The sequence below is a fragment of the Styela clava genome, chromosome 1 (genome assembly GCF_964204865.1).
Source record: "Styela clava chromosome 1, kaStyClav1.hap1.2, whole genome shotgun sequence".
In the NCBI taxonomy this organism is placed as follows: domain Eukaryota; kingdom Metazoa; phylum Chordata; class Ascidiacea; order Stolidobranchia; family Styelidae; genus Styela; species Styela clava.
The window spans coordinates 1,884,408-1,902,911 of NC_135250.1; the positions used below are offsets into that span (position 1 = coordinate 1,884,408).

Genomic DNA, 18,504 nt, shown 5'->3' on the forward strand with positions numbered 1-18,504 from the left:
TTTATCCCACACTTATTTGTAGTGTCCCTTTTCTTCGCGCTTGTATTTTGTGTTGGCGAGTTAATTGGTTCGTTAATTGATGTTATGTGATCGTCATATTTACGAGAGACAAGAATTGAAGGGTAGAATATCTTATGATAGGCATTTTCACCATAGTTATGTGCGAGAGGATTGCTGAACTACTCGCCGCCGTAAGGGTGGTTCGAAAACAAATACTGTAACTGGCTAACTAATCCCATACCTGACATGAACTGGTAAGCAGCTGAGAGGTTGGGGTTTGCCATATAATTAAGCCGTCTTATCGGCTTTCTTCTCCCCCGGGATAAATATGTAAATTCTATCTTATAAGGAAAATAAATTTTGCGGGAAATTTGGAAGATTACATTAATCTGCAAGAAACATCTCAGATTCAAGCAGACTTTTCGTACTGAAATATTGATTACTTTTAAGTTCACAATTATCAGGTTCCTCAAGGCGTATTATTAGCCTGCATATGAACCCAAATCCGTGGTCTTGTCCTTGGTATTCGTCTACGACCTTATGGATGCGACACTATTTTGAATACATTCTAAAATAATATTTTTGAAAATGAGATCTATTTTTAATTAGGGCATGTTCATTAAAGAATACATCCGATTTGATTATGTTTCTCCCAGTGCCCGGTGCTGTAATAATTTTCGTGTAATATAAAACGTTGAAACCGGACGATGGTCAGAGAAGAGCTGACTACGTAAACTTGCGTCGACCGGGAGTCGAACCCGGAACTATTGCTTGGAAGGCAACAATGCTAACCGTTACACCATCGACGCTGGCGATCCTACGTCGTTATCAATTACAACTTAAACACTCGTAATCGTTTATCTACCACTTTGCAAAACATCCGATAATGGTTTAAAATAAATATAGTCTATAATTTCCTCGTTATTCTTCATGACATCATAAAAACTTCTTTTGAGTATTTTGTCGCTGAAACATTTACCGCGAAGAGAAGAACTGAAATGTGATTTTAGGGGGTGTAGCTTTGTTTTCTTGACTTTGGATTTTCCAATCAAACTGTTTTCTACGAAATTTTGTCCACTTTTTGAAACTAGTGATGAATAAATAATTAAAGGTGGATTACTCGACCTCTCGCCGTCAGAAGGTGGTAAACGCAACGGCCCGTTCCTTTCGCCTTCAAGTTCATGGATCAGAAACTAATAACTGCTTATCTATTCCCATGCTCGACATGAACTCCGTAACCAGGATGATAGGTCGTTTTCGCCATATGTGTGAGACGTCTTATCGGTTTTTCTCTTCTCTGGAATAAAAATGGAAATTCGGTCTCCCCATCTCGCCCGGTTTACAGGATATTTGTAAACCGAACGGCTTTAGCGACATTCCTAAAATTGGAAAAGATTTTACTTCTTCAAGTTTAAAATACAGTTTTCGTTGTCGTAAAAAAACAGATATGCGTCGACCGGGAGTCGAACCCGGAACTATTGCTTGGAAGGCAACAATGCTAACCGTTACACCATCGACGCCGACGATTCGTGGCCTGAGGAAATCTTACTTGCGTCTTACTTGAGCCGCTATCGTATGAGCGAATTGACCCTGAAAAACAGATAATTAAACTTTGATGACATTTTGAGGATTTTGTTCAATTAGGAAAAATATTCGAATCAATTCCTACTGAAACATCGATGTATTTTAGCAAGCCCTAATCACGAGATTGTTGCTCAATTCCACGATATATTTCGCTGATTGGAATACTCACAATTTACAACTCAACGCTCGTCCCAGGTATTTTAGTCAATAATTGGCCTACTTTCATAGAGAAATTACTTCCATTTTTGCTCAAAATTGAATCACGAATGTGCAGGGTACTTGTACATGTATTTACGACCTGGTGCAGGTATTCACACATTTACACGAATATCTCCATTCACTACAATATTTCCGTTCAGCACTTTTTCGAAAAGCGGGCTGTTTTAGGAAAAAAATTCTGAAACACCACGAAACCCTTACTTAAACATTAGCACTTAACCTCTAATAAAGCAGACTTTCGACACACAGGATTATTAGATCATAATAGGGTTAGACTGGCCATCATTCCGTGTTATTCTATACATCGCAATCAAGAAAACTCGGAAAAAACTGAACACAATTATCCCCATACAAGTGAAATCAGGTGATTCCTTGTAGGACGCTTATTTTATTCCCCAAATTGTAGGAGACATTTTTCGAATACTTTTCGTTTCGTCTCATCTGCCTCTCTCACAACAAATATTTTGTGATTCTCGAGTGTATCCATGTTATGTAAATAACCCTTGGGGGGTTGTTATCGCGTTATCGCTACTAATTTGTCTGCTGGAGGTGTTCGAAACGTCGGCGTCGATGGTGTAACGGTTAGCATTGTTGCCTTCCAAGCAATAGTTCCGGGTTCGACTCCCGGTCGACGCATCTTTGTTTTTCACGACAACGGATTCTTAGGATTTACATATATTTATCTCAGGGGAGAGGAAAGCCGATAAGATGGCTCAATCATATGGTGAACCACGACCTCTCGTCCGGTTACCAGTCCATGTCGGGTATCGGATTAGTTAGCCAGTTATTTTGTTTTCGGAAGCATGGACTTGATGGTGGAGGAAGCCGCAATCGACCAGCGGTTACTGAACCACCATACGGCGGCGAAGAGTCCAGCAATTCTCTCACACATGATCATCCCCGCATGGGATTCGAACCTGAGAACCCACGAAGGGTAATCAGAGATGCGGTGGCGAGCGTATTCCTAACGCTTAGCACGATGCGCCACACCGCCGAGCCTTCGTCATTTAAACTTGACGGGAAGAAAAAATTCTTTTGTAATTTCGTTAATGTCGCCGAAGCCTACCGGTTTACAAATAAACTTAATCTGTAAACCTAGCGAGATGAGAATATAGTATTTTCAATTTTATTTGTTTTGGGAGTAAATCCGATAAGACGTTTCGCACATATGGCGAAACACGGCCTCTCGTGCGATGACGAGTCCATGTAGGAATAGTTAGTCAGTTATTTATTTCAGCTTGCGTGCTGTTCAGGTATTTGTTTCAGATGCATATTCGGTCGACGCATGTTTACTTTTCTTGACAACGGAATGAATATTGGATTATTTTAAATTCACGAATTGAACCGGATAATTTATTTTGAATTCCACCATGATTTAAAAATGACAAGACACAGGGAACGAAAAGTCAAGCAATTCGCCAAAACTTCATATAAGATTTAAAACATGAAATATAATAGCACCACGCAGGCAATCATACCTTGCAACACGGGGATCTTCAAGTAAGCGAAATTATTGGTCACTCAACCGCCAAGTCTTTGATAACAAATCGCTCTTTAGTCATTCAAATTTGATTATCCATCATTTAATATATATTCCATCACAATGTTCTTTGTTACGTCACACTCATACATCATATTTGTGCACATTGTTGTCATCAACGAAATAGATATTCAGATCCTCCATGGAGGCAATTTAAAATTTCTATTGTTTCTCCATAAACATATTAAATCAGAGGTTCTCAAGCGATTTTGGAGAAACCGTAGGCTTTGCAATGAGTTTGCATGCATAAATAATATGAGACAAAAATCAATTTTCGCGATATATCTCACGACAAATTGAAGGAAAACACTATAAAGTATAAACCATCCTACAGGGTAAAGCATAATCTTTCTTGAAGGAACAAATAGTTCTGTTCATTTAAAAAAAATTTCAAGTTTTTGTTTGAGTACAATGTACGAAGTATAATGGGACGTTTGACACTGTTTGTGTATAATCATCTCAATTAGCGGTATAAGTTTGTGGCAAAGCACATCTCGCATCCAATTCTGAACCCAAGACGATTTCTGTGTGTAGTTTTGACGAGAAGCATTGCTTTTAGTAGATACAGATTGTACATAACAGTATTGGAAGGTTTTATTTTAGGTCCAAAGGTTGGAAGCAACTGCATTGCACTGAAGTTTTAACAGTGCGTTAACACTGCTTTAACGTAAACACAGATTACAATAACAGTTTTATAAACTTAGAATCAACGCGACTGTTTTGCATAATGTTATTTTCTATCATTAGTAATCAATTAACAAAACTATTATCTTTGAGTGAAAGCGATTTAACCGTATTGGCATTCTTCCATGTCTTATTTACCGGTATGTCATAAGTTTGTGACAAAGCACATCTCGTATCAAATTCTAAATCTTAGCTTTTTTTGTGTTTGGTTACGATAATAAACAAGGTGTACACATTCGTAGGTTACAGATCAATCATCATAAGGGTTAAAGGGTTGATGGGGACGACTACATTATACAATGAATTCTATTCCAACACTACAATAAGAATATAAACATAGACATGAGAATCGAAATCAAAGTTTTATAAACTTAAAATTAGCGCGACTGTTTTGCATAACGTTATTTTCTATCCTTAAATAATCAATTTACAAATCTATCATCTTCAACTGGAAATGATTTGTCGACATTGGCATTATTCCATGTCTTTCAGGCAAATCATCAGAAGGGTTCAAAGGTTTCGATAAGATTCCTTCGCCAAAAACACAATCGGTATTACAGATTTATTCACTTAAAATTAGTGTATCATCGGTTAGTATGCATCACGTTCTTTCATTAGTAATCAATTCACAAAACTATCATCTTCAAGTGGAAACGATTTGTCGGCCTTGGCATTATTCCACGTCACGAAGGATGACGCATTGATTCTATTATTCATTGCAGTAAACCCAATCATGCGTGTATCAATGGTAACCAACTTCCCACGATAGTAATAGTCAAATTTCTGTAACCAGGAAATAAAAAATGATGACATACAAAATACTGGGCAAGAACACCCCCCCCCCCCCAATTTCCCACGTTAAACTAACGCGGCACTCAAGGTTCTAATTTTTCTTTTTATATAAAGCTCAAACATGGCCCATGATTGAAGAGGGCTTTACGGCAAGTTTGGCAGCATAAAATTCCAAAATGTGACTGAGTCAGTGAATAATGATTGCTATCACGTTTCAACCTTACATGATAATTTACTTTACTTTGATTATACATAGTATGAGTTGAAATAGTTTTTCCATCATTTATCGTAGTAAACCTAGTCATGTGTGTATCAATGGTAACAATTCCCACGCAAGTCATAGTCAAGTAATTTTTTTCAATCAGTAAATAGAAGATGACATACAAACTTAAAAAAAAGTTGCAATTATTTTGATGAAACATTTCACTATTAACTTTCACTAACCGTATTTCACTATCCGTACTTGAAATACGCCACTGGATACATGTCCATTTAAACTTGATATTTAATTAGTTTGTATTGATTTCAGTTTCCCACGATTAACGTCTCGTCTGTTAAAGTATGTTGATGTTGCCAATATATTGAATGATTTGTTAATGTTTTGAGATAAAATATGCCGTTCCAGTGTGTGTGTGTACCAATATGGAGATAACTAATTTTGTTCGCCTATTTCACATCAAGTTGTGTAAAGGGAATGAAACCTATGGGCAGGGAGTATATTCACTTGGCTAAACAGTCCCCGAACTCGTAATATAACTAAAATAAGGAAAATCGGAATAAAATTATGGCCTAACCCTAACCTGGTACACATGCTACGGGAGTACCCAAAACATTCCGGCATTTATCAGCTTCGTATAACTGTTAGCTGATCGCTTATCGAACACGAAGTGAACCCATAGATTGATATTTCAGACTAAAAGAAGTGAATCGTCTGGCTAATTTAACGAGCCAAATTGTAAAATATGATATTTATATGCAAAAAAGAACTTACATTGCGTATAAGGTATATGATAAGTTCTTGAAACCTTTCTGCAGCCGCAAAAAATTGATAGAAATGATATTTTTTTGTTATATTTATACTTATATACTTATACATATGGTATAAATGGAGAGTTCAATAAGCAAGTATAGTTTTGATGATTTGAGCAGGTTTTTGCACGTGTCAGCGTTTTTTTTTTCTTGGTAGGGTTTGTTTTTTGTAGGAAAATCCAAAAAATTCGTTTAATTCAATTACAAACGCTACATTTTAATGACATATGGACAACGTCTATACTGCTTTGGCGCGTTGTTGTCTTGTCGCGTTGACAGACTTTCATTTGTTTTTATTTTTTTAATTGTAAATTCAGAATCGTTGATTTAAATTGTTGAGTATATAGTCCATGCCTGTTCTATACGTGATGACTGTTTTTTGAGAAGTAATTATTCCATTAAGAAAATACCTTCAAATGAAATGTCACCTCGGGGACGGCTCTATCACGCTAACCATATGTCAGATGTAGTGATACCGTTGGTGAAGCATGTTCTCTCTTGTTTAGCATTGTCATGTTGTTTCTATATCTTTGTTGTGAGTAGTAATGAAATTATTGACAGGAATTTTCAACGGTTAGGTTACTTGCCGTAAACGTTCGAAATAAACCAGCAAAGGGAAACTTTGCTAAATGTCTTCTCATAAAAAATGTCAGCAATCCTCGATGATTCACTGCGCACTGAAAGTATTTTCATTTTTTTTTCATGATTTTTTTTTACACCTTATATCGGAACAGGGCTTTGTGTAAGAAACTACTGACACTCAAACGGCATCTGCTTTGATATGATCGGAATCTTTCCACTTCGCAATTGAATATCCGATTGATTACATGTGTACCGATTCCAACTCCGTAAAATCAGAACTATTTACACAGAGCCTTTTTTAGAGAGATTGCCTACATTAAAACCTCCACTGTTATTTCTTCGTTTACTTCGACCATAGTCTTGTTTAGAGACATTGCTATGCGCTAAAACCTCCGAAGTTAGACTTTATTTATTTCTGACCTTATTACACATCGTCAGATCTGATTGTAAACAACGTCGCAACCATCCGAGCAACAAGTCATGTTTGTTTATTGACAGTTCACACAAATTGCGCTCTGTGGTATGAAAAGTACACAGACACTGTTTACTTGGAACTAGATTTTCTAATCCATGAGATAGCTAAACCATTACGGGTCTGAGGGATTTGCGTATTTGGTATTCGTTTTATGTTTCTTTCTCATTTGTCTATTTTCATTGCTTGCACTGGTTTTGCTGTATTTCTACAACAAATGTCATTCCGAGTAAAACATGCACAGTATTATGTGAAGCAGACGATAAAGATTTTAAATATCGTTTGCTTGTTACAACTTTTACTACGGATATGCCTAATAGCAAAATCTCGCTATAGAAAGGCTATCTTATCGTGTTCCCTTTCCCCTGAAAGATCTGTTTGAATACCTTTCCTTTGTATTATTTCCGTATCCGCAAAACTTTACCCAGATCACGGCATACTTTTCCCAATTTTTATTCTGATATGGAATATTAAATACTGTTTACCAAAGACTCCAAATAGCCAATCCATGCGTTGCTCCGTTTGATTTCTCTTGTACTGCTGGATCCATATGTGAATTTCCTGATTTTAATGAAGTCAATGGTTCATAGCAGCAAAAGACAGAGTGTTGTTCTATATAATACAATCTTTTCACGTGTGGGTTTTTAGCGAATTCATGTTCAAATGCACCAGTCGTTCATTCCAAAGCTCCGTCCAGGTTCAACGAATGTACTTGAAATATAAGGTTGTGCGTCATTTTATGTCAACAATGGACTTGGAAGCACAGTATACTTCATGTAGCGACGATTAGTAGTCTACACGTTTACCATCATCGATATAAAGTTATGGTTGTATTTGAATATTAATTTTGTTATTTGGAAGACATTTTCCAACATTTCCATTGAATTGTTTCCAAAAAGGCTCTGAACAAGATGTCACTTGTAAGTAACGAGCCATATTTTCGGATTAACTAAAATCTGATTACCTACCAGACCGATTTATTTTAAACTTACAAATCTGAAAAAAGTGCGTTGAGTCCATAGCTCAATACCTATGCGATAGGCCGCCGGAGATGAAATTCTTTGGTTCCTTCGGTTCAATATATAGGGTGTCCATGAAGTCCTAAAATTTTTTATAATTGCAAAGAAAATTTATCGATACCATATATTGTTTTGGCCCTCACAGATGTATTAAATGAAGTAAAATAATTGAACAATTACTAAACAAAAAACAACAAACCTGGTTAAGATATATTGAGAACTGACTTCATAACAAAATTCATATTGTAAAGGGATTTTATGGACTATTGTTTTCCCGTTTGTAATATTTATTATCATTGGTTACCGCTGTACCATCTATTGGGTTCCATTAGAACAACATAGCATTACCATGAAATAACATTCAATCGTGCTAACATAACGTTTTGGTTATCTTAACATCACTTGACTTTGTTGACGACTTCCGATTCCGTGATTTGGCCAATAGACCGCGCTTCGGAAATTGAACTTCGCGCCAATCGAGAGTACCAGGATAGTACTAAATAGAGCAGGGCTACTCAACTGGCGGACCGCGGTCCGAATCCGGACCTTTCGGGTATTCGATTCGGTCCGCGCCTAATTCTTTATTTTGGATTATCAGCCCCACTTTTGACATTTTCTTTTATAAAATCACTTTTATAGATTTAAATATATATGAAGAAAAGAACTATAACTCCATAATAAACAATCTTGAATAGTTAATAATCATTAGTCGGCCGAGGAAGTGTGTGTTTAAGGATGGCGAAATATCATTTCTTAATAAACAGGACCCAAATATTTTTGAAGTTTTGTATGCGGATCTTCGGTAAAAATAGTTGAGTAGCCCTGTTATAGTGTATTCCCGAAGTATGCGTACCAAGATGGCGGACACCGGAACGTAGTATGGGTAACAGGTTAGGGTTCGGCCATAATTTCAGGTATAAATACTTTTGGAGTCACTTAGCTAGCCCCCGAACTCGTAATAGAACTAAAATAAATAAAATTGGAATAAAATTATGTTCTGAGCCTAACCTGGTACCAACGTTCCCTCTAAGAGCTTTCTTAGTTGTGCGGAATAGAAGGCCATGTGAGCTCCTAAAAAAGGTACTGTGCGGGGATTCTTGGCCAGCGTAGAGGGAACGTTGTCTGGCACACCTATCACGTTCCCGTGTCCGCCATATTGGTACGCAACTACGCATACTTCAGGAGTACCCTAAATTGTTTCGGTAACTTTTGGCATTTTATATAGTTCAGCAGATCATTTGAAGCTCCCCAACAAAAGCAGTAAACAGTTTTCGGACCTCCAGAAGTATGCGCACCAAGATGGCGCACAACCTGAACATAGTATTGTGTATCGATTAGGATTCAGGTTGTGCGACATCTTGGTGCGCATACTTCTGGAGCACCCACTTTTCTCACAGAGCATATCATGCGTTTCAAACAACGGCCCTTATGACTAACAGCAGGTGGGTTAAAATTCCTCTTTATTTCTTTTCGACTCTGATGAACGGACTTTCTTCATCTTTCAACGTCCTCCTTCAAATATTTTTTGGATATAGTGAAATTTGTAGCATAATCAGAAAACACTTTCGAATGCGAACCCCGCTAGCATCTCACTCACTAGTCACTCATAACTTTGCTTAAAGATGAATGAGTGCGTGCGACCTTATTTTTATCAAATCCGTTCGAAAGACGACTAATTGCAAGGAATAACTTGAAGTGGACAGAGTCTATTTCTGATATTACGCTATACCTATCGATATGTTTGGCATTGGTCGTAAATTAACTTTATTCGATTCTCTTTTATTTTTCCCCCTTAATGACACTTATGCAGTCCCGACAAAAAACACAACTCAAACCGCCCCAGGCGTGTGGGCGCGTGGCGCAACGGATAACGCGTCTGACTACGGATCAGAAGATTCCAGGTTCGAATCCTGGCGTGCTCGTTCTTTTCAATTCCTCACGTTGATTTCAAATCGAAATATTGTTAATTTAGGAGTCACGCAATAGCTCTTATTATCGCCCATCTTCTATAATATGCTTTTCTTGGTTCTTTTTATCATAAACTAGAATTACTTCGGTTACGTTATTGTCTCGCCTTTATCCTAATTTAAGATAAACTGAATCGAATGAAACAATCAAAGAAAAAGTCAAGATTTGTGATGGGACAATAATGGAACATTGGCGCAACATTGGAACATTTTTTATTAAATTCTGGACCGTTCCAGAGTATGTCACTGTGGCTCTAGGGCTGACCAATGCATCTGTGCGCTTTTGGAGAAAATTTGCTCTAGGAAAGGTCACTTTACTCACTCAGAGGTAAGAAAGAATCATCCCTGAGCAAGGTTACGGGCACTCACTCAGAAGTAAAGGATACTCATCTCTGAAAAAGGGGCTCCCGAAGTATGCGAACCAAGATGGCGGACATCGGAATGTAATATGTGTACTAGGTTAGGGTTAGGCCATAATTTTAGGTATAGGCTAAATACTACGGGAGGCTCTTGGCTAGTCTTTGAACTGATAATAGGACTAAAATAAGGAAAATTGGAAAAAAATTATCGCCTAACCCTAACCTGTTACCCATGTTACGTTCCGATGTCCGCCATCTTGGTTCGCATACTTCGGGAGCACCCTGAAAAATTACGCGCACTCACTCAGAAGTAAAGGAGATTCATCTGGGAGTAGAGTTACAGACGTGGACATATATAACCTTCGAATTGGTTTAGACCAGATAAATCTTCTATTTACTCAATCTAATCAAACCTTTGTAATCTTATTTTTATTGGCGAGATTTAAAGGAAACCAGAGCTCAATTCAAAATATTGACTTGGTTTATGGTCCAAACTGGAATAATAAACAAACAAAAATGTACTAAATTTTTGCTGTTATTCCAATTTAGCTAAAATTCTTGCGTTGTTGAGTCATTTCAAAATAGTACTCGAGTTAAACTTTTTATAAAAAAGCTAATTTTGGCTACAAAATTGGTAATATTTTGCACAAAAGAGAATTCATCCAAGTTATTTTGCTGTTTCAGTTTACGTTGGTAAAAACAATATTGTTCCCTCACAAATTGTCACGGACTTGTCAGTGACGTCACAATGATTCATTGTTGAGCGTTCGTCTGCCGGTAACTGTTGATTGAATGAATTGATGTGGGAATTTTTATGGGTTATCTGTGCGATTTATTGAAGAAAATTATTTATTTAGTGGAAAAGCGCGAGTAGATCGTAAATTTGACTGTTTTATGGCGTGATTATGGAAGTAATTTAAACATTTGTTGTCTCCGAATGAACCAACCAAGTCTGCGGAGAGATTCTCTAATATCGGAGCAAAGGGCACGGGGAACCGTCATATAACGTCATTATCCAAAAATAATTTGTGTCTCCCAGTTGTAAAAATTTCAAGAAAATAAATATTTGATAACGAAAATTTTTGCGTGTATCAGTCTTTTTTAAATAGGCTGTTAAAAACGCTTAGCAAATTTATTCGCTTTCTGAGTTTTAGTTATGACTTCGAACGTCCGCGTCCAACATTTTGAACGTTGCCACGGCGCCATTTTACGTAGATATGCCAGTGGCGATAACCTTGTGAATATTTAACTGTGATGTCATAATAGTTAGCCTAACGCGCTTACGGATATTTGCCTTTTTATTCTCTGTTACGCATTAATATCATTTATTTGCATTCGTCAAATATCGTTTATTTCGACTTTTCGTCAAACTAAATTATTTAATCCTCCCTAACTATAGACTATATTGACCTATCGTCCCCGTAGTAAGATTTTGTTTTCATTCACGGCTTAAAGGCCGGGCAGGTCTGGGCTAGATTGCTATTATTTAACCACAGAGTAATCTTACAATGGTGAGTAGTGCGATTATTCACAACGACTGACGTTCTGTTATTGATAACTAGGTTATTCAGAATACCGAATGAATTTAATCTGTATTTGCGATCATTCTCAATAAAATTCTTTCAATGTTTGAATTCTGAATAACGCAAATGATATGAGCGTCTTTGTATGATGTAGCTTTTACTTAAAAATGTCGCCGGTTTTTCTTCCAAACCTTCCAAACGGGATCTGCTACCATCAAATCAGCATTTCACAATGTCCGATATCGATTTTGTTACGAAAACAGAATAAATTAATTTAACATATATAAACAACGAGAATGGACGTGCCCCACATAAAACGAGTCTATTTTACCTAGGCAGAACGCACCCCAATACAACTTTGCGCCCTTTTTACGTCCCGCGCCACCAATTTAGGTATTTATGACACTCAATAAAATAGGAAATAAGATAAACACAAGTGGGGGGGGGGGGGGGGGGGGGGGGGGGGCAACACGTGGAAAAACCATATCACACATAATTAGGGTTACCATGTTTTTGTGACTTCAAATCGGGACGCCTCGAAAGACAACGACCCCTTAGCTGTGATTTCATAACTTCACATTTTCCGATTTTACTACATAGGCCTACATTACTACATTTAAAGCTGTCTCGGCTGTCTTTATTGACCATATTCTTATCGAAATTTCATGCGCATATTCTCTGTCCAAATATCGGGTTCAGTTCGAAAAATAGGAAGGAATTGACGTTAACGATACTGGTACAAATAATTCAAATTTAGACTAATTAGTATTGGATTTACATGCGATACGATACGTCTGCCATCAATGGGAATCAGTGGGAAACGAACGCATTCACCCTCAGTAAGTAGGCTAGCGCTGCGCTACACAGAAACAACAGTAACGAGAACATGTTTGTGTATTATGCCGGAAAAGCGGGACTTTTGGCTGACTTATCGGGACGGCGGGACAAAACGCTGAAAAGCGGGACTGTCCCGCCTAAAGCGGGACGTATGGTAAGCCTACACATAATACTCCATTTATTCAGTGAAATAATTAGTGGCGTTTTGACATTTGCCAGAGCTGTGGATTGTGGCATATTTTTACCGGAGTCGGAGTCCAACCGATTAACCGGTGAGTATAAGCCTTTTTTGTATTGTTTATTCACATTGTGTACTTTATTATGTTGGAAAAATAAATTACTGATTACTGAGTATAAATTGGCACCGAGGCTTTCTTTAGGAAAACGACATTGACAAAAACGGGGAAGTACCTAACGCGTGATTTTAATTGCGGTGCTGCGTCCATTCGTTGCTGTTATTTCGAATGTATATTGTCTATTTCTGAAATATAAGTTCATTTATATCTAGCTGCCCGATGCAGTGGTGGACTTGCATCTCTTCTATCAGGATTTTTTCCACTTTCGGATACCTTACTTATTATAGTATGTCACTCAGCCAAGGAGTTTCATTCAATGGACGTTTGAACGTAACCGACTTACGCATAGGGGAATCCCTCAACGCCGAATATTTGTATTTGTTCTGCGTGCTGCATTCGTTTCATCGCAGAGATATCGCAATGTCACATTTCGTGTACTGCATCTCTCATCGGTGTACACGCCTCCGACCCGCCCAGCTTACTGTAGGACAAATGTAACTACCACAAATAATAGATTAAAATTAAACCATGGTTATATATTGGAAATGAGTACGGTATCAGCTGGCTCCGTCCGCATCCACCGGGCTCGCTCTTGCGCCCGCTGAAGCCTAACCGCGTTCGCATCGTGCTGATCTCAAATCGTCAAGCTCCTTTACAAATGACGTAAAAAGCTTGACGCTCTTGAGCTCGCTTATGCGATCGAATAATGGTGTTAAGCTCAAAATCGTCAAACTCCACCTACAAACTACAAAACTAACTTGGCGTCTGGTGGAACTCTAGACGGCGCCGGGGGCGAATGCTCCCACCCTTTGATTTTATTGGACACAAAGTGTGTACCGGTACCTTATAAATTGTTTTGTCGTTATGTTGTTGCTGCGAAAAATATTCATTTTCAACTACTGGATCAATTGCTCTTAGATTTTCAGTGTTGAAGCTTTTGATTTTATTGGACACAAAGTGTGTACCGGTACCTTGTGGATTGTTACTTATCGATTTCAATCGGTAAGTATGTTGATAGGTATTTGTCTGTCTGTCTGTTAGATGCACGCGATATCTCACGAAAACGAGATTGAATCTGCTCCAGATTTTTCATGTGCATTCACCATATCTCGGACCAGAAGTTTATTGATTTTGGGCGAATTATGTCGTATAATAAGCGAGTTATTAATTAATTAGTGATGGGACACAAGGTGTCACTATGGAATAAGAGCGCTGTTTTGGGGGATCCCCTAACTTTTGATCGATAAGTCCTCGGTCTCTGACCGATATTCTCGTTTTGTAGGTATGTTGTTGCTGCGAAAAAATCTTCTTTTTTAACTATTGGATCAAGCGGATAAAGCTTGTTATTGTCCCTAAAAGGCTAATTTTTAAAATTATATCAACAACATCTGTGGGCTCCATGGTATTCGTTTTTCACTTCGAATTTTTTTTCGAGTTGACGTCATCAAAAGTGAAAATTGCGTGCCGTGGTTCCGTGATCACATCTCATCGTTACCGGTACTCTAGTAGAAGTTTTGATGCCACTTCGTTTTGGCTTTCATGTCCATATATTTGAGCATCGCTCTCTTGTTGCTTATCGATTTTAATCGGTAAGTATGTTGATAGGTATTTGTCTGTCTGTCTGTTAGATGCACGCGATATCTCACGAAAGCGAGATTGAATCTGCTCCAGATTTTGCATGTGCATTCATCATATGTCGGACCAGAAGCCTATTGATTTTGAATGAATTATGTCGTATAATTAGCGAGTTATTGATTAATTAGTGATTGGACGCAAGGTGTCACTATGGAGTAAGAGCGCTGTTTTGGTGGAACCCCTAACTTTCGATCGATAAGTCTTCGGTCTCTGACCGATATTCTCGTTTATACATTGGTACAGAAAATTCACACCATTCTCTAAAGGTGATGCAAAATCGAACTTTAGCTTTCTTTGTTGATATTGTATCGAAATCAATCAAATTTTTCTTATCTTTGGGGTTCAGAATTTCAGTCCAGAGTTGCAGTCGAAATTATGAAATGAAATTAGAATATGTTTGCAAACGGGCGAGAAGTATGTGTACCAATATGGGGGTAACTAATTCCGTTCACCTACTTTACATCAAGTTGTGTAAAGGGAATGAAATCTATGGGCAGGGGGAGGGGGGGATTCACTTGGCTAACACAAACAGTCCCCGAACTCGTAATAGAACTGAAATAAGGAAAATAGGTTTAAAATGATGGCCTAACTCTAACCTGGTAAACCTGGTACACACACTCTACGGGAGTACCTGCAAACATATATCGCACGGAAAAACTCACTCATATCTGGTTACCTAGCCAAGCAATAATATTTTTGGCATCTATTTGACTATTTGAAACGAACTTATGATTTGGAATAACCATTTACGAAATTACTTAAACGAAGAAGTCTGAATACAAATAGTTTCTTATACAAATGTCGAGGATAATTCGCATAGAAACGCCAATAGAGCAACGCATTTAATAAATTACACTTATGACTCTATTATTGATACTTTTTCCACTTTTGCACAACTCAGTTTGAACAAACTTGTATGAAGTAATTTCTCGGCGGATGAGTTTCATTGAATCGACGTTTAAACGTAACCGACAACACGCATAGGGGAATCACCCAACGTCGGATATTTGTATTGGTTCTGCGTGTTGCATTCGTTTCGTCGCAGAAACATGGCAATGTCGCATTTCCTGCATTGCATTTGTCATCGGTGTACACGCCTCCGACTCTCCCTGCTTTCTGTAGGACAAATATATCTACCATAAATGAAAGATTAAAATTAAACTATGGTTATATATTGTCAATGAGTACGATATTAACTGGCGCCGTCCGCATCCACCGGGCTCGCTCTTGCGCCCGCTGAAGCCTCATGGTATTAAGCTCACAATCGACAACAAACTCACTTACAAAACTGCAAACGAAACCTGACGCCCGGTGGAACTCTAGACGGCGCCAGGGGGCGAATGCTCCCACCTTTTTTTTTATCTCCAAATAACTAAAACATCACTATTTTATTAATCAGGGATTGGATTTTTCTATGATACATAAAATAAAGTTACTCCTGTATAGTGAGTGTACCAGGTTAGGGTTAGTCCATGGTTTTATTCCGATTTTCCGATTTACAATTATTACGAGTTCGGGACTGTTGGCCGAATTTTTTTATGTACGGTCCGTACGGTCTTCATTTGTATCTGAACCTTCTGTAACAATGGCTGCACACCTCTGCTCTAAAGTATTAAACTGACGTTTACAATTCACAACCTCCGGGTTGGGTGAACCACCAACCTTAAGGTTTTATTATTTACAATATAACAATGTCATATTCTTTGTGTCGTTTCGTTCACTTTCTTTGTAGTGAACACGCCTCCGATTCGCCCAGGATAAATGTAACTACCACAATTGAAAGGTTAAAATTAAACTATGGTTATATATTGCCAATAAACAGAAGTAGGTTGATAGCGCCGTCCGCATCTATCAGGCTCACTCCTACGTACCTCTTAATAAACCTTCTCAAGTTACAAAGGGACTTGATGGAACTTTAGACGGTGCTGGAGGCGAATGCTTCCGCCTTTTAGCTCGGTACAGAGAACTCACATAGGGTCTTTACCAGAGATGAGGAATCAGTATAAAGCTTCCTTTCTTTCACTCTCTGGTATTGGAGTGTACTTTCAAATATCTGAAATCCGAATTTTCCAAGGATATATGTAAATATTAAATTCGCTTCAATACTAATTTGCTAGCTATCGCCCTTTTGCAGTGTGTTTATGTCACACAAGTTAGATGTTAGATGCACATTCGTGCTTTTGTCTCTTTTGTATGTTCGTTTGTGTAATAATAACTGGCACATTTGCACGTGTTTTAACCTTTTTGGCAATTTTCCCGAGAATCTTCTGAGTGTTAACAGTTTTGAATTTTTTTTCTATGTTGCGTATCCGGGAAATCAAAACAAACTGGTACTTCCGTATTGTGCAAACCAGGTTATGTTTAGGCCATACTATTATTCCGACTTTCCTTATTTAGTTCTATTACGAGTTAGGGGACTGTCTGTGTTAGCCAAGTGAATATCATCCACCTTGCCCGTAGGTTTTAGTCCCTTTACACAGCTTGATGTAAAGTAGGGGAACACAATTAGTTACTTCCATATTGGTACACATACTTCTGGAGCGCCAACAAACTTATTTTTATATTAGGATCAGTTGAGAATCAAACTCAAACAGTGTAAGTAGAAAAGGTTTGCAAACGTGGTTTGACTTACTTTCTGAGACATCTGAGGACAAATACTCATATCTGGTTTCCTAGTTCTAGTGCAGCAGTAGACTTGCAACTCTTCTACCAGTACCTCACTCCCCTAATAAATACCTTGCTTTGAACAAACTTGTATAAAGTATAGTATATATAGTATGCAATTGCGCCAACGAGTTTTATTCAATCAACGTTTTGACGTAACCAATTCAGAAATGGGGAATCACCGAACGTCATATATTTGTACTATTGATTTTGCGTGGCGCATGCGTTTAATTGCATAAATATCGCAATGTCACATTACCTGTGCAGTACAGCGTCACACTTTATTTGCAGTTTACACGCCTCCGTCTCGCCCATCTTTATGCTGAACAAAAAGTAACCACCACAAATAAAAGGTTACTATTGACCCATGGTTATATATTGTCAATGAGTACAACGTGATTTGGTGCCGTCCGCATCCACCCGGCTCACCAGTACCCTCGCTGAGCAGCAATGCGAAGTCTTGCAGTTAGCATAATGATGAAAAGTTCCTCATACATTACTTACAGTGGCAAATCTATATGCCGCTTGCGCGCCGATTACTTACCTACTGGATAGGGTTGCGGTACGGTACACCTAATTACCTAGTCGGAACCACGTTGAATTGACGCTCGGTGGAACTCCAGGGGGCGAATGCTCACACTTTTTTTTCTCCAAATAACGAAAAAAACAGTAGTTTAATTTTTTATTATACGTAAAAGAAGAGAGTGATGCTCAAATATAAGGACACGAAATCCAAACTGAAGCACCTACTGAAATAACCTCGAGTTTCGCGTAGCGTCGCGTCAAATTGAAAACACGGCACGCTTGGCGGATTAAAAAAGGTGTTTTCTTGAATAAAAAAGTGATATAGCGAAATTTTGGATGAAATGTTAGATCGCATAGGATTCATAGAAAATTTAGAAATGAATATAAAACATAGACTTCTAGAGGAAAATACAATTTTTAACCACTGAAAATTTCAAAACAATTGGTGCATTAGTTAATGAAAAAAGCGAAGGTAACTACAAGAATAACAACAACATAAATAAAATAAAAAACGATTTATAGGTTCAATTCATGTTCAATAAATATAATTTGTGAATAAAAAAACAAAAAGAAGCGAAAATGGCGCGTAAAAAGAAGTATACGTCAGCGTACGTCGGGACGACCTTGATATTCAGATGACGCCCGATACAAAGAGAAACGCAAAACGACTCCAAGCACCGCATCCAGATCTACATGGGGGATGTGGAATCGGACTTTAGAGTTTTTGTTTCTGGTAATGCAGTCGAAGGCGTGATCAATCACATTGCAGAATATATT

The 18,504-nt window shown here is 38.0% G+C and overlaps 1 protein-coding gene and 4 non-coding genes across 8 annotated transcripts in view; 3 read left to right on the forward strand and 2 right to left on the reverse strand.

The window, feature by feature from the left end:
- Positions 1-18,504, forward strand: part of LOC120344340 (uncharacterized) — a 79,077-nt gene that overhangs the window by 18,162 nt on the left and 42,411 nt on the right. The window lies entirely within an intron of this gene.
- Trnag-ucc (transfer RNA glycine (anticodon UCC)) lies at positions 738-809 on the reverse strand. Its single transcript has one exon. It is a non-coding gene; the product is annotated as a tRNA-Gly (tRNA).
- Trnag-ucc (transfer RNA glycine (anticodon UCC)) lies at positions 1,449-1,520 on the reverse strand. The gene has a single exon. It is a non-coding gene; the product is annotated as a tRNA-Gly (tRNA).
- On the forward strand, positions 2,368-2,439 carry Trnag-ucc (transfer RNA glycine (anticodon UCC)). The gene has a single exon. It is a non-coding gene; the product is annotated as a tRNA-Gly (tRNA).
- Trnar-acg (transfer RNA arginine (anticodon ACG)) lies at positions 9,771-9,843 on the forward strand. Its single transcript has one exon. It is a non-coding gene; the product is annotated as a tRNA-Arg (tRNA).